Source organism: Triplophysa dalaica, chromosome 19, assembly GCF_015846415.1.
Source record: "Triplophysa dalaica isolate WHDGS20190420 chromosome 19, ASM1584641v1, whole genome shotgun sequence".
Taxonomy (NCBI): domain Eukaryota; kingdom Metazoa; phylum Chordata; class Actinopteri; order Cypriniformes; family Nemacheilidae; genus Triplophysa; species Triplophysa dalaica.
This window is the reverse complement of record NC_079560.1, coordinates 11,435,329-11,449,388: the sequence shown is the minus strand read 5'-3', so window position 1 is coordinate 11,449,388 and position 14,060 is coordinate 11,435,329. Positions and strand designations below refer to the sequence as shown.

Below are 14,060 nucleotides of genomic sequence, written 5' to 3'. Positions count from 1 at the left end.
CACGTTCTTGCTCTAAATAACTTTGAAACACTAGATTCTGCCTTTCATACATCATTAAGCATTTGTTCTTTGCATCATAATCATTTGTCGAGTAATACTCAAACATGCGCTGTAAGCCTGTTGTTTTGCATTTTGAAATCCCTGACAGAACTGACCGAGCCCAACATATTTACATGGTACCCTAGCGGATCTGTCCCATCAGCATCTCCAGTGTAAACATGAGTATTAGGCCACACCTGTTCCTATGATGACAGTCCTAGTCATTTGGCCTTGAGGGTTAAGACCTATGAGCCCCCCTCCTCTAAGTCTCTGCTGCCTGCCAACATTTAGATGGATCTCTGTGCAGCAGGGTTTAGATGGTGCTATGCGGTCTCTCTCTCTTTCTCTTCTGGTACTGGGTCAGAAGCATAGAGATAGCACAACCCCTTTGCTGTCATCCTGTCAGGGGCAGCTTTTCACAGACATCCATATGTTTTTGAATGCAGAGGAAGAGTCCAGGTATGCCCCATAATCCAACACCTTGGATGGGGGAATAGGAGGCAAAAGCAGTCTAGAGCAATGGAGCTGGAGTGACACGTGAGATATACTAAACGCGGTGCAATTTAGATAAAAAGAACAGATGATGGGAGGATCATAGAAATAAAACAGAGCTTGGGGCAAAATGATAACTGACGGGACTCAAATAATATTTAAAATATAAGGGGGGAAATGTGTGAATACTTTTTCATCTGTTATCTAACAATAAATTGTGTTATATTCTATTTTAGGCTTACAGTTATGAGTTTATAATGGATTTAGTGTAGACACGGTAGTGACAGTGTAGCTGTCAAACATGTACACAATTTGTACCCATAGCTTGTCACTGGGCAGTACCTTCAGTACCCCTAAGCTATGTACCTTTTAGACATAGATGAGGTCCATTCACGTACCTAACTATAGAAAAATATGCTTTAAAAACTTTAAGAGACATGGGTAAACCACCAAATATTGATATCTGACCTATCATTACAGTACAAATCTTTGGTAAAACTTGACTTTTTCAATATAAGGTTGACATTTGCATTGAATTTCCAATTTCTGATTAAAGGTTTAATTTTTCTGGTGAAGCTGTTTTAAATTGTAAGACATCACAGTCCATGGTAACAGACTTTTAGGACCTGTTATTTGTCATTTAACATAAAAAAGTATTGAAATATTTTAATATTGTTTAGTATTCTAGTATTTAGTTCGTATTCTAGCAAAGAGTTTTAAGTGTTTTGTCATTTGTGCGTTATTTACAGATACTTTTGTACTCAATGTTTATTAAGAGATTTATTTGGCACATAACTGTAAAATTTGACCGTTCAAGCATTTCAGACATTGCATGATGCATTGGTGAAACAGAACATCCAGACTGATGAGAAGTTTCTTGTAATGAGGCAGTGTTGGAGCTGAATAGATGGAGTAGAGTGAGCTCCAGGAGGTGTGTTTGTGCCCTGGGGCAAAGAAGAGAGAGCGGCACTGCGGTGTTTGTGTGGAAAACTCACACAGCTCGCAAACATTCCTGAATGTCTGCACAACCGGACATCTCCCATCTTCTGCTCTTTGTCTCTGCCATTTTTCAGACAGTTTTCTTGAGTAGTCCTGCAGTGCTGGTCGTGTATGCTGGAACTGGAACCAGTAAGCAGTGTTAAATTAATACCCGTCTCTCTTTCTCAGAAAAGTCTGTGCCTAGTCTCATGCAGAGAGAAAGCAACAAAGATCTGAGTGTGGCCGTAGCCTCGGGGCGAGCACACCCACCACGGCCTCTCCTGTGTCACGCATTGCTGCTCTCTACCAGAGCTCGCTCTCTTTCTTTCTTTCAGCCAGACAGGGAACTTGGTATTTCCATTTTGCAGTTACTCACAGGACACATATCGGTATCTAACCTGTGCTCAGACACAATTTTGTCTATTTACAATGAACTAAAGTGGGTTTTCTAAAACGAGAAAGCTGAAGTTACTTATATAAGCGTGCTCTTAACGGTAAGTCTGAAGATTTTGACACAATGGTGATAAACACTTCACATTCAACACACAGCTGTAAATTGAGTCATCGTATTAATGTCACTGTGTTTTTAAAAGATTAAACGTATCAAAAGGCTTTTGACCAATAGAAATGCGTAATTGTCTGTGTATAGCCACAAAGTTCTCACAATTGACTATATGCACAAACTCTTCCGCATTTCAACTTTCAGCCAGCTCAGTTACATCCTGTGCACCAGAAACAATGTGTTTCTCACTTGGTCACTTCAAGATGCAGTCAACAACGTGACTCAAATTATACAAACTCTACATTATACATCGACCACCAAAAAGAGGTTTCAAGCTGCATCCACATATGAAAAAAACAGTAAACTTTTGTACATACTCAGGCTTGATCACAGAGGCACTCAACGAAGTATATCAGATTACAACTGATAAATGGTGCATCAAAGGGTATCAGCTATCAGAATTATAATCTATTCATTTAGTGATTTTAATATCCAAACAATCTATTTTAATCGTGCGTTTTTCACACATTTCTCCTTTATTAGTCATTTAGGGAATCTAGGTTTTGTTTTAATTTTTAAGAATTTTTTTAGTTGTTCATTGTTATATCATGTGATTTCTTCGTATTTACAGACACAACTTTCGGTTTTTAAATACTGTATATTTTAGTAAATGTTGAAATTAGCTAAGGCTAATATATGTTGTAGTAAGTATTGCTGATTGTTAACTCATGCTAACTAATGGAGTTAACAAATGGATCTTTAATGTAAAATGTTACTAATCTTTAACCAACTTATATTGATATAAAGTTCAGCAATATGATAGGGATAATATCACAACGCAATTCTGTCTCCTTTCTATCATGTATTTGCTTAATTTTGACTGGTTTCTTCGCTCTTCTGCTTAATCATTTAGCCGCCTTAACTCTGCAAACATGGTTTTGCGTTGAGTAACAAGCTGTGTGTCATAAGAGTGGTGAAGCACCTCTGTGGCGTTTCATTTACACATAACCAAAGTCTAACAGTATTCTTTCATTGCATTGTTGGCACTCAGTCTTTCATCAGGAAATGCAAATGTTGTTAAGTATAAAAAATATGTACTGGTGTAAATCTCCAAACACCTGCATGATCTTTATCAAATTCATCCAACGTCAGTTTCTCATCCACAGTTCTTGAGAATCATCTGAGGTCAAGATTGGAAAGCCACGAAGCCTCAGGGCCAGTCTCATGCTTTGGATCTAAAGTTGTGAAGATTTAAGTATTTGGCCCAAGCTTCGTTTTGTGTCTGTCTGCTTATGACCATGTTTTATCTGTGACTGACAGAGGAGGCAAAAATAACTATTTTCGTTGGTCATCCCATCATGAGTTCATCAGCTGTCACCACCTTTAACCACCACCACAATTCTTTCATAAGAGCAACAGGTTTGAGTAAGATGAGAGTCATTCGATGATTGGCTAGATGTGCTCGTTTCTGACGTTGCTTCACAACTGTTGCTCAAACAAGGGTCTTCACATTCCAGAAGTCCTGAACCTGCCCCTCCTCCAGGAGGTCGTAAAGTTTACTGACAATTCGACAGGCTGAGGGATCGATTATAACTGTGTAACAGAACATGTTCTGAATGTGACTAATTGTTGGTCATGCCTGTTTGTGAATGTAGAGTTTGGGATTCTGGAGAAGGAATGACATCATGGGTTTGGATAGGCCAGGTGGAGACACGAGTGCGTTTCAAATCATATTTATTGCTGAACTGAGCTTTTGGTAGTTTGTGCAAACTATGGTTACAACCAGAATCACTGCAGGAACCAGTGCCGGACCATTGGCTAATACCTCCCCCCCTTAGACGCGTTTTTGGAGGACAGGAGAATTGACGTAGGCCGGGCCCAGTAAGCGGTCAGGCACTTCGACATGGAAGTGATTTTCAAAAGCGAAAGAAGGACAAACGGATTGACGTCTGCTTAATGTAAGATACGGTGAGGCCAGGCACTTTGCCAGAGCCATAGAGACACTCAGGGGATTACGAAGCAATGCGTGTCCAATTTATTCACGCCAGCCCGTCAGTGAGGGACTGGATGCGTCCATTGTGCGCTTATCTCTCTGACGAAACCCGTGCGTGTCAGCCCACGACTACAAAAATATGTCAGCGATGAAACAAAAGCTAATTGTTAAACTTAGACAACCCCGTGTAACGCAACGCAAACCTGGATAAGAATCCAGTGGCCTGTGTGCGTGCTATATATATTATTCTGAACCGAGTAGTTGATGTTTTATATGGAGCCTAATAATGTATTAGTGGGCAAAAACGTTTTGCTTAGTAACAGATTGTTTCATTGGAAGATCAAGATATTTTAAAACATGAACATTTTAGTGTTGTGAATGTTACACTATGTAACAGCTGTAGGCTACAACATTCTCACGTTACTATAATATTTTCTGCATTTTAGTATTTCTAAACCAGATTGATTTATTGCCTTGGATTAACAGTACTGCCAACCAGTTCCCATGTAATCACTATGGATTTACCAGTGTTTTCTTTCGCTTCTTTTTTGGCAAAGATTTACCAACGTGTTTTTGGCAGCGTTACCATGGCATCACCATTAGAGTTGCTATGGCATTACCACACTCTTACTTTACAGGAAGGTTTAAATGTTACCAAAAGACATAAAGACTACATTAATTATTCTGGCTACATGCATGCGATAGCACTGTAAAAGAATCTGTATTGTCTGAATGCTGCCTTTGACATTTTCAAGCATATAGTACTTTCATAATTGAACTCAACTTTGACACTGCTCCTGACATTCTGACGTCTAAATGATACAATGCTGACTCTTCCTTTTATTGCATCTGACTAGAATGCTTTTAGATATTATGAATTACGTAGACGGAACGAATTACAAAAGATGCTAAAATTAGCCAGACGCACTTGTGTCTTTTTGAAGTGGTGTGGTTTCCCAGAAAGGAGTATGTCTGTATTTATCAATCAATACTATGCATTTTATCCCAAACTTTTTAGAACACTTACAGTATCAACATACTGTGTTAACGAAAATAAAAAAACACATTTAAAAGCAAACAACAAAACAGAAATGAAGACTAATTTATATACCCGGAATGTTTCGCACAGACATTTTTACGAGGAAAGAGGTTTATCGAAGAGAATTGACAGCTATTGAAAACATATTGTAAAATCCTAATTTTATAATGAAATTCATGTTTCAAATTGACATTTTTATTCAGTTGTTGGGCTGAAAATATAATTTCCATTTAAAATGATATTGAATTAAAAGAACTGTGAAAAAGAAGCATTTTCACAAGTGGTCCAACCCTACAGGACAATACATATATTATTGAAATATTAGAAATAACTTCAATGTGCTACTACATTCAAAGCCTATACGTTGCGCTTGGATAAGTTTGACAGGTGAGGAAAAACATTACGCTCCAGTGTTGTCGAATATGATTAAATATCCTTGCGTCAGGAGTAAAACGTCTAATCAATAAACTGTCTTGGATGCGCCTCGCAAGAAATAAAGGTTTAGTAAAGGCGATATTTGTGTGTGCGAGTATTGGTAGCGCGTCCCCTCCCCACTCGCTCTCTCGCTCGCGCGCGTTATTTTCCAGCTCGGAGCCTCAAACCCGCGCGGCTCGATCGATTCGCATTGATTGTCCCTGACGAGCTGCTCCACTTTCTAGCCAATGTCAGCCCGTCTGCGATCGGGAAGGAGAGAAATGAAGGAAAATCTCTGCCGCCCTGGCGGTGTCATTTCCACACACTTCGGTTGGCCGCCTGCCAGCAGACAGGACGTTCAGAAGAAGCGGAGTGGACTCGGCTAAACCGGGAGCCGGACGACCGCATCTGACCGCTGTTTACAAGAACAGACTGCACTATTCACAGGGTTACCGACGTAAAACAATCACTGCGTCATAAATGTGTATTGACATTTAAAAGGCGCGCACTCCTTATAACTTATTAAAATGGAAACGTGTTTCCCACATTTATATTTAATCCCTAAAATTAAAATGGCAGCCCGTATGATGTAATTGCGTTATGGTGCTTTAGAATTTGGCCAGCGCTTTAAAGACTAGGGCATATAAGCCTATTATTATCATATTTATTAATACGTCATTATGTTTTCCAAACAAAAATCGGACACATTATAGAACCCTAAAAAAAATATTTTCAATATTTATTAGTGAAATCAATTTTTATTTTAATATTGCAAAAAAACGTTGTGGTTACAGTCATGCCGTCACCACGTGCATTCCTCTGACATTGTTTGATGGTAAATATGAATGTGTCGGAGGGAAGTTCAGTCTTAAAGAGATATGACGACATATCAACTTTGGCTCATAGAGGAAAAATCACAGGCTGCACAGTGTATAGGGAGACTAAGCAGACACAAACATCACCCCTAAGCATAACCCTGTAATGTTTCACGCGCCATATAAATACGTTACACGTTACGATTCAACATGTTAACACCCACGAAAAGAAACGTTGCGTAACTCAAAACGTCTTTGTTTATCTGTGTTTTCTCCGTCGCGGCGGCGCGGAAAGTCCAGTTCGGTTTTTACGCGAGGCTCCAAAAATCTATGAAATGTGTTTGCATGTTCTTCTGGATGTAGAGGTGGGATTGCGAGAATCGAAAGGTTGGTGAGCCCACACGCTCAGCTTCCCAGAAAGTACGTTTAGCAATAATTTACTATTCGCTTTCTCGCGCGCTCGTCTCGGTCGAAGGCTACATGGTTTCTGGAAGTGTAGAATAAGGTTTTTCTTCCTTCTTTTTGACATCAATCTCTACGACAGGCTTGGAGAAGGGGCGCTCGGACAGTGGAAGCCCTCCCCTCCGCTCTGATCTGCCTTGGTAGGTGCGAATAAAAAAGGGGCTTGTGTTTGCAAATATGCAGATACATTGAAAGGGGGGATCATACTTTGTTGAAGTCTGCTCAAAGTTGGGATGTCATCTTCCTAATGGTCTTGTCGGCTGGGAGAACGGGAGAATGATTCTGCTGTACGTTCTCAATCGCGCTGCTGCAGACCGTATTCTGGCACCGCAGAGACCGAGGTTTCAGATCATTGAGTCTAGACAAAAGGTATTTTTGTGCCGCTCTAACGTCAAATGAAATTACATTTTTTAGCGACTGGATATTATCGACTCGTACCTTTAGATGTTCTTTGTATATTTTTCTTATATGGAAACATTAACGTGCTTCACAGGAAGTAATATTCCTTCGATTCTTTATGAAGCAAGTATCCGATTCCATCAGATATGTCAAATTCCGCGCTTAAATGGTCACATTATACAAATTATAGTCATTTATCAGTAGTGTGACGGACAGTTGAAACTTAACACTCGGGAAATATTTGATAGTAAAATGATGTCGGCTTTGATACCGATGACGTTTATGATAGTTGCTCCAGCATGCAACGACAGGTGGTATTGTAGTTGATGAGCGTTATGTTATAAGAGTGCAACTTTTGCTCTGCCAGCAGCGGCGCACCTGTGATTTAGCCTCCTATAACGCACCTATGTCAAAATGTTACAACTATAATATATGTAAGGGGTTGTCGCCGTATTGATTATTTGCTGTTCGGTCGCTCGGGGTTTGTGATGGTTTGTGCAACTCATCGGGGTGGGATTAGGGAGAAATGAACGCTTCATTGTTCGCCGAGAGGATGTTATCAGGCTGATGTCCCCGCTGGAGCGCCGCGGAGAGCGCGCAAGCATTTACTGCTGCAGTCCACGAGCGACCGCGCGCTGCCCTCATGAACGCACTGTTTGTGCGATTGCCAGCCATTAACTTGTCACCGTGACGGCAAGAGTTGGAGAAGTTTTGACGCGCGTTTAACTTTGAGCCATGCAAATGCAAGAGACGTCGTTCGGCAAAGTCTGGCTGCGCGATGTCTGAAAATGTAAATTATTGTCGGGATTTGCGCGCACTGGATCTCGTGCGTGAGTCTGTTCGTTAGCACTTGCATGTGTGTGAGAGGGAGAGAGAGAGAAGGGGGGGGGGGACGAAAGCGTCAGATAGTTGTGTGTGTGTGTGTGTGTGTGTGTGTGTGTGTAAGTGTGAGCGTGGTGCGCTGCGTGCGTGCGTGTCTAGGGCGAGATGTTACGTTGGAGTCCGCATTACCTGAATTACTCGATATCTGCCTGCGTGACGTTGCGAAGCAACCTCACAGTGAATTTTTCTCCTGTTGGAGGCTTCAGCTGTTCTGTGGCAGGATTTAGCAAATGCCTCCCACAGTATTTAACATTTGTTGTAAGTTTATTTTATAACTGTTCCAGGTTTATGTCCAAATTTGTACGGCGACTGTAAAATAGATTACAAATGAAACATTTAAATTGTGTTATAAGGTATACTTTAGTAAAATACAAATTTGATATAATTGTCACATGTGTGCTGTTTTCCAGGTTCGGGAGGTATAAAGAGTAAATGTATATATTGTTTGAAGCTGTTGTTCACTGCAGGACTGTCTGTTATAGCTCGTCATTCAGTAGGGGAGGACCAATTAGTCGCGTGCTTGTCTCCGGGGAGGAGGCACGAGCTCTCATTTCAAACAGCTTCACATGACATTACCATTAGAGGCCTTGCGACCTAAATATGCGTAAATAAATACATTTGTCAGTTAACTATAACGTTTTAATCCACAGTAGATACTCTTTTTAAAGTTTTGAGCAAGTCAGAGTACATTTTTGTATTGAACCAGCATAAATTAGGATAGCAGAATTGTTATTTGCCTCGTTGAAAACCACATTGTTATTGCAGCATGAAAACAATTTCCGCAGAAGTATTTTTTGATTTAGATATTTAGGGATTTGTAGGAAAAAAGCTTAACGTTTTCAAACCATTCTCTCCATTTACTGTTTGTTAATCCCCCATTACCTGACATATGAGTGATATCACTTAAACGTCTCTAGAGGCATCTTTTTCTAGCTATTATTCTGTACTTAGTACATTAATGAGTCTGCTGCAAGTGTCTGTTGCAGCGATCAGACCTTCAGTATTCTCATTTTAATCGTAGCAGAGTTAGCAGGTCACCCAGCCATTGATGTTATACATACTGATCAAATCAATATTATCAGATTTATTGAAAATACAATTATTTTGACCGCAGTATGAGATGGGCAAAAAGTTCTAAATGATGGCCTTGTTTTATTTCTTAGTGATAGATTTGCTAAATTGATCATAATATTAGTAATAATAGCTGGTCAAACTTGAATAAGTATGCGTTCTGCAGTAATAGATAATATCCTTCTCACCTTTTAGAACAAAGATAATGTTAATTACCTAATTTGCTAATGTCTCAAAAAGTGCCCTTTGGTTTGTCAACACTTTGTTAGCTGCAGCTTTGTGGGTGAACAACAAAATACTGTCACTGGCTTTATTCTGTGACCTCAAATAATTGTAATAAAAAAAATATTGTACCATTTAAGACTAATTGTAATTTAACTAAATCAATTATGTGTTTTTCGCAACTTTTGAGTAGGTCAGGTCATTCCAAGTAACCAAGGTCACTGTTATTAGATCACTGTTTCCTTAGATCAACAAATAATATACTATATATATACTATATATAACTATATCAATTTTCCTTGTGCCTTATATTTGGAACAAATTTGGAAATTGTTCGTTTATTAAACCTAATTAGTGCTGTAGGAAAAGATCTCTTTATATTAAATATCACTTCATTTGACTCTTTTTTTACATCATGTGAGGTAATGCTGGCGATTTATGATTGCAACAGCACTGTTGTGCCCTCGGTCACCTCTAAGCAGTCACACAATATTGATTAGGAAGCATTAATAGGGGCATTCACTGAGAGCCAAGTTGATCAGATATGTTTTGTCAGAAGTTTCTTACACAAACAGAAATAAGCAAATAAATTACTTAATAATGTTTTCATTAATTCATTTTATGTATTATAACTAGGGCTTTCAATAAATAAATAAAAATGTGATTTATCACACCCTTTTTGTGCGATAATCTGCGATTAATTGCACATGAATATTGAAATAAATCATACACTATTTATTTGTTTAACATGTTTATTTTAGTGCTAAATTTTTGACTAACTAATCGCACAGCTTTTATGTTTTTAAATATAGACGTGCAGTACCCTCATGCCATCCCACATGTATATCACTTTCTGTCTTCAGTTTTAAAGATTTTTAGAAACGTTCCTCCAAATATCACCTTAAGTATTGAAGCTATAGATAAATGTGCTCCCTTACTTGTAAGTCACTTTGAATAAAACTGTTTGTTAAATAAACAAATGCAAATGTAAAATGCATACAGTGATCATTTTGTGTCCACTATAAGTAGAATCTAGTTAACATCTATGAATAATTTCAAAGTGAAGATATTTCTATATTAATTGTTATGGCAAGAACAACCATTTCGGCCTATGTGTGAAAAAAATCAGTGCAATATATCACATTTCTCCTACCCTCTGCTTTTTAAAGAGCACAAAATGTGCTACTGATATACGTGCATTGTGCGTTAAATGAAACTTCCTTCAAACAAAAGCAGCCAATGAACGAAACGTTCATCATTTGAACTAATTCTGTGACAGATGAGAAATGAACACAGGTGTAGTCTTAAACGGTTTGTCTTTGGTCTGTTTATTCTTTCAGCTGGTTTATTTATTGACTCACCTCATTTCATACCTTTTTGTCAATATTTTAAAGTCAGATTTTCCCCAAAACTAATAAAATAGAGCTTTGAGTCTGAGCTATAAATGGTTCATTATTCTCTTGTGAGCTGCTGATTACATGGTTAAGGGTCTGATTACACGAGCTTTATTTGAATGAATACAATGCATTACAATCATTCATAACCACGCTTTTGAATGGAGCTGGGTTAATTGAGCTGAGGTCTTTACAGCTGTAAGTGAGGTATTGTGCTACTGCGAGTAGAGAATGTGATTGTTTGGCCTGTAGTACTATTCACACAACTTAAACCTCCACAAATATTTAGGTAAAAAGTTCTCGATCCTTTAGTTGAACTTGAACAGTGTAACAACTTTATCACTGTGATGCTTAACTTTGAGTCATCCAAGATGTTGGTAAAAGTTATTTCTTACAGTATGGAAGTTTGTTTAAACTCAAACCCCAAGCCCCACAGCATATTCAGTGTAAGAATTGATCCGTGTTGGGTTTGCGATCACTGATTCATCGTACATTTACATTAACATTGAAATTACTGTTACATCATTGCTCTCATTGCTATTGTATGTGAAAGTTTTGATAATCGAAACAGCAGATCTTTAGATCAATTCCTTAAAGTATTTGGGTGGATAGAGTTTCTCCAAGGCACATTGCATGTGAGAATAGCATGTACACTGTATTCATTTATGGAAAAACTAAGGGTATAATAATGAATGTTGTGACCCAACCTTATTAGAAAGTTTAGATTGAAAATGTACAGTAAAAAGTTATTTATCTTTCTGTCTTTTGCAAATTCTTGTGCAAACTATGAAGCAAAGAAGTTTGACATGCAATGACAGGCACACAGTCAGCACTCTCTGTACAATAAATCTGACAGGATCCAAAATTGTATGAGTTCATATTTAAAGCTTAGACTTGGAGATTTTTACACACACTTTGAATGTAAATGGTATCCACCTTGTGTAAAATTCAAATACGTTTTAATAGCCAATTTTTTATTTCATTTGGCATTTATACAATTGAAATTGAATTGAAAATGTACATTCCTATTCAGAAATAACAGTGTTGGTGTGAAAGCATGACATAAGCATGCTGTACCTATTCTGTTGCTTTACATACATACGATGTAAAGAAATCTACGGTGATCTGTCAAGGAATAATCAAAGAAATTAGATTTAATTAGAAAAATCCGAGATTTAAGTTAAAAGGAGTGTTGGAAGAGTGTGAAAGAATGACAGAATGTGGGTGTCACAAATTTAAGAGTTTTTCTAAGTCGGCAGAAGAAGCATTCATATTAATATATACGCATAATATTTACGTATTTTAGCAATTAAATACAGTTTTTTCAGTTGCAGAGGCAGGAAAGTACTTTTAAAAGTGACTTATGTAAAGTTTATGAAGCTGGAGGAACCAAAAAGACAAAAATAGTGATTGTGTCCAAACAAGTTTCACACATTCCCTCCATCTGCTATTGGTTGTCAAACAGATGGCCTGCCCTGAACTCATTCTCATTGGTTGAGCCAATAATGTTAGATTTGTCTTTTTTGTGCCTCAAGTGGAGCAGAAATATAGGCCGTTTCTCACAATGAGTTCTTCAGCGCTCTTGTGTAATCATGTTCTCGCTCTACGTTGTCAATAACCACCCATGTCCGGTTCCAATATTCAAGAACACAAGTACAGAGAATGCATAACACAAGAACAGAGAACGCATGAAAGTACCCAGATGTGTCCTTGATACCAAGGATGCATCAAATGCAGACTTGCGCGCGTACCAAACCCGCTTAAAGTCCCAGAAGACACTACGGCGCATCCATCCAAGTTCATTTTTCCAAGGCTGCCTCGCAAGACCGGTCTCCATGAGGACACGAGACCATTCTTTGCGTTCTTGGAATTGAGAAACGGCCATAACCTTTACATAAGGGTGGACTTGATGTAACTATGACAAACAGGAAATGATGTCAATGACAGACAAATTCACTCTCTACCATAGGAGGAAACTATGATGAACTGACAATTCTTAGTAAACGACACATGCTGTGAGATGGAGAACGGGCTGAGGTTTGCTTTTTATTTGAAATGAGATCGATTGCATATTACCACAAATAACATCCGGATCACTGGGTAGCCGGGTGACTGTATTTTCTCTTAACTGAGAAACTTCTCAGGACGGGAGAGGAAACAAATCGATTCATTTATGTCCAGTGGGCTTATTTGCTAAGTCATTTTGTGGGCCCATTTCCATCACCCTAATGGTTACTCTGGGAACAGTAATTAAGCAAGTAGTGCTAACATTGAGCCACCTGTCCCTTGCCTTTTGCCTTTTTTTACAACATTGGACCAGCCACACAGCTTCTATATAGTTGAATGCTGTGTTTTATCCACGTCCAGTGTTTCCAAGCCTTTATTGTTTCATGTACCGCAACATACATTCTGATCTGATTGCCATCCACATTTACAGTATAGAACATGGGAAAAAATCATTTAATAAGTTTTATCTTTCTTTTTTCTATATAAGTTTTCCCCATATTTATATACTATTATTGTTATTTAATGTATATTATTATTAATATTAGGCTATCTATTTATTTATTTATTACTAAGTTTTTAAAGTTAATTAAGTTTTACCCCAAAATTCAGATTCATTCCCAATATTCCCAGGAATCTCTAGACTACGTCAGACTGTATGTACCCGCGTTAAGTCTTTCTTTTATAGTTGGTCTTGGATTATTATGCATCATATCTTCAATTTTAGGGAAAAAAGCAACACGGATATGAGACAATATCACGTCGATAATTAATGAAAAACACATCGTGAAGAGGGGGGTTGGTAGGTTGGTGTGTGTGGCCAACTGTTGGCTCGACGCAGCAGCCGTAAGAGTGGAACAGATTTGAGATGAGCCATATTGCCATTCCAAGCCAGGATAAAAGAGAAACCACCATGGCAGGCTAGCATGGTCTGTTAGAGACATGCTTTTCTCTTTAGGTTTGGATGGGAAGTGAGTCATTGCCGCTAATACTGAAACGCTGCTATGTAATTTCACTGTTTTTGGGACGTGAAGGTTGGGTGCTTCCACAGTCCCAGCAAGAGATGTGTGCGGCAGGGAAGGTTTGGCAGGCGGAAGGTAAAGCAGCCTGGTGCAGTGTGGCCCCTGGTTTGAGAGAGAGAGAGAGAGGCTGGCTGTGGTCCGCTGGCGCCACAGACCCCTGAGCCGGGGAGAAAGCGGGGGCTGCGCTCCTGCCTTTGAAGCTTTACCTCCCACTAATTCTGGCCTTCCAATTTCCACACACTGCGTAGATCCCCTCGCCACCCCCCTCCTCCCTCCCTCCCTGGCCCTTTGTTTGCCTTATAAGGACTGGCCCGGCCATTTCCTCAGCGTTT

The 14,060-nt window shown here is 38.9% G+C and overlaps 1 protein-coding gene across 5 annotated transcripts in view; it reads left to right on the top strand.

Annotated features, from left to right (window-relative positions):
* cxxc5a (CXXC finger protein 5a) overlaps positions 1-14,060 on the top strand; it is a 29,348-nt gene that overhangs the window by 1,989 nt on the left and 13,299 nt on the right. The window contains exon 1 of one of the 5 annotated variants that reach the window (XM_056730397.1): positions 6,432-6,874. The exons of 1 other annotated variant lie outside the window; for it this stretch is intronic. The gene's annotated coding sequence lies outside the window, so the exon portion shown is untranslated. 3 more of the 5 variants (XM_056730393.1, XM_056730395.1, XM_056730394.1) reach the window with 3 other exon arrangements.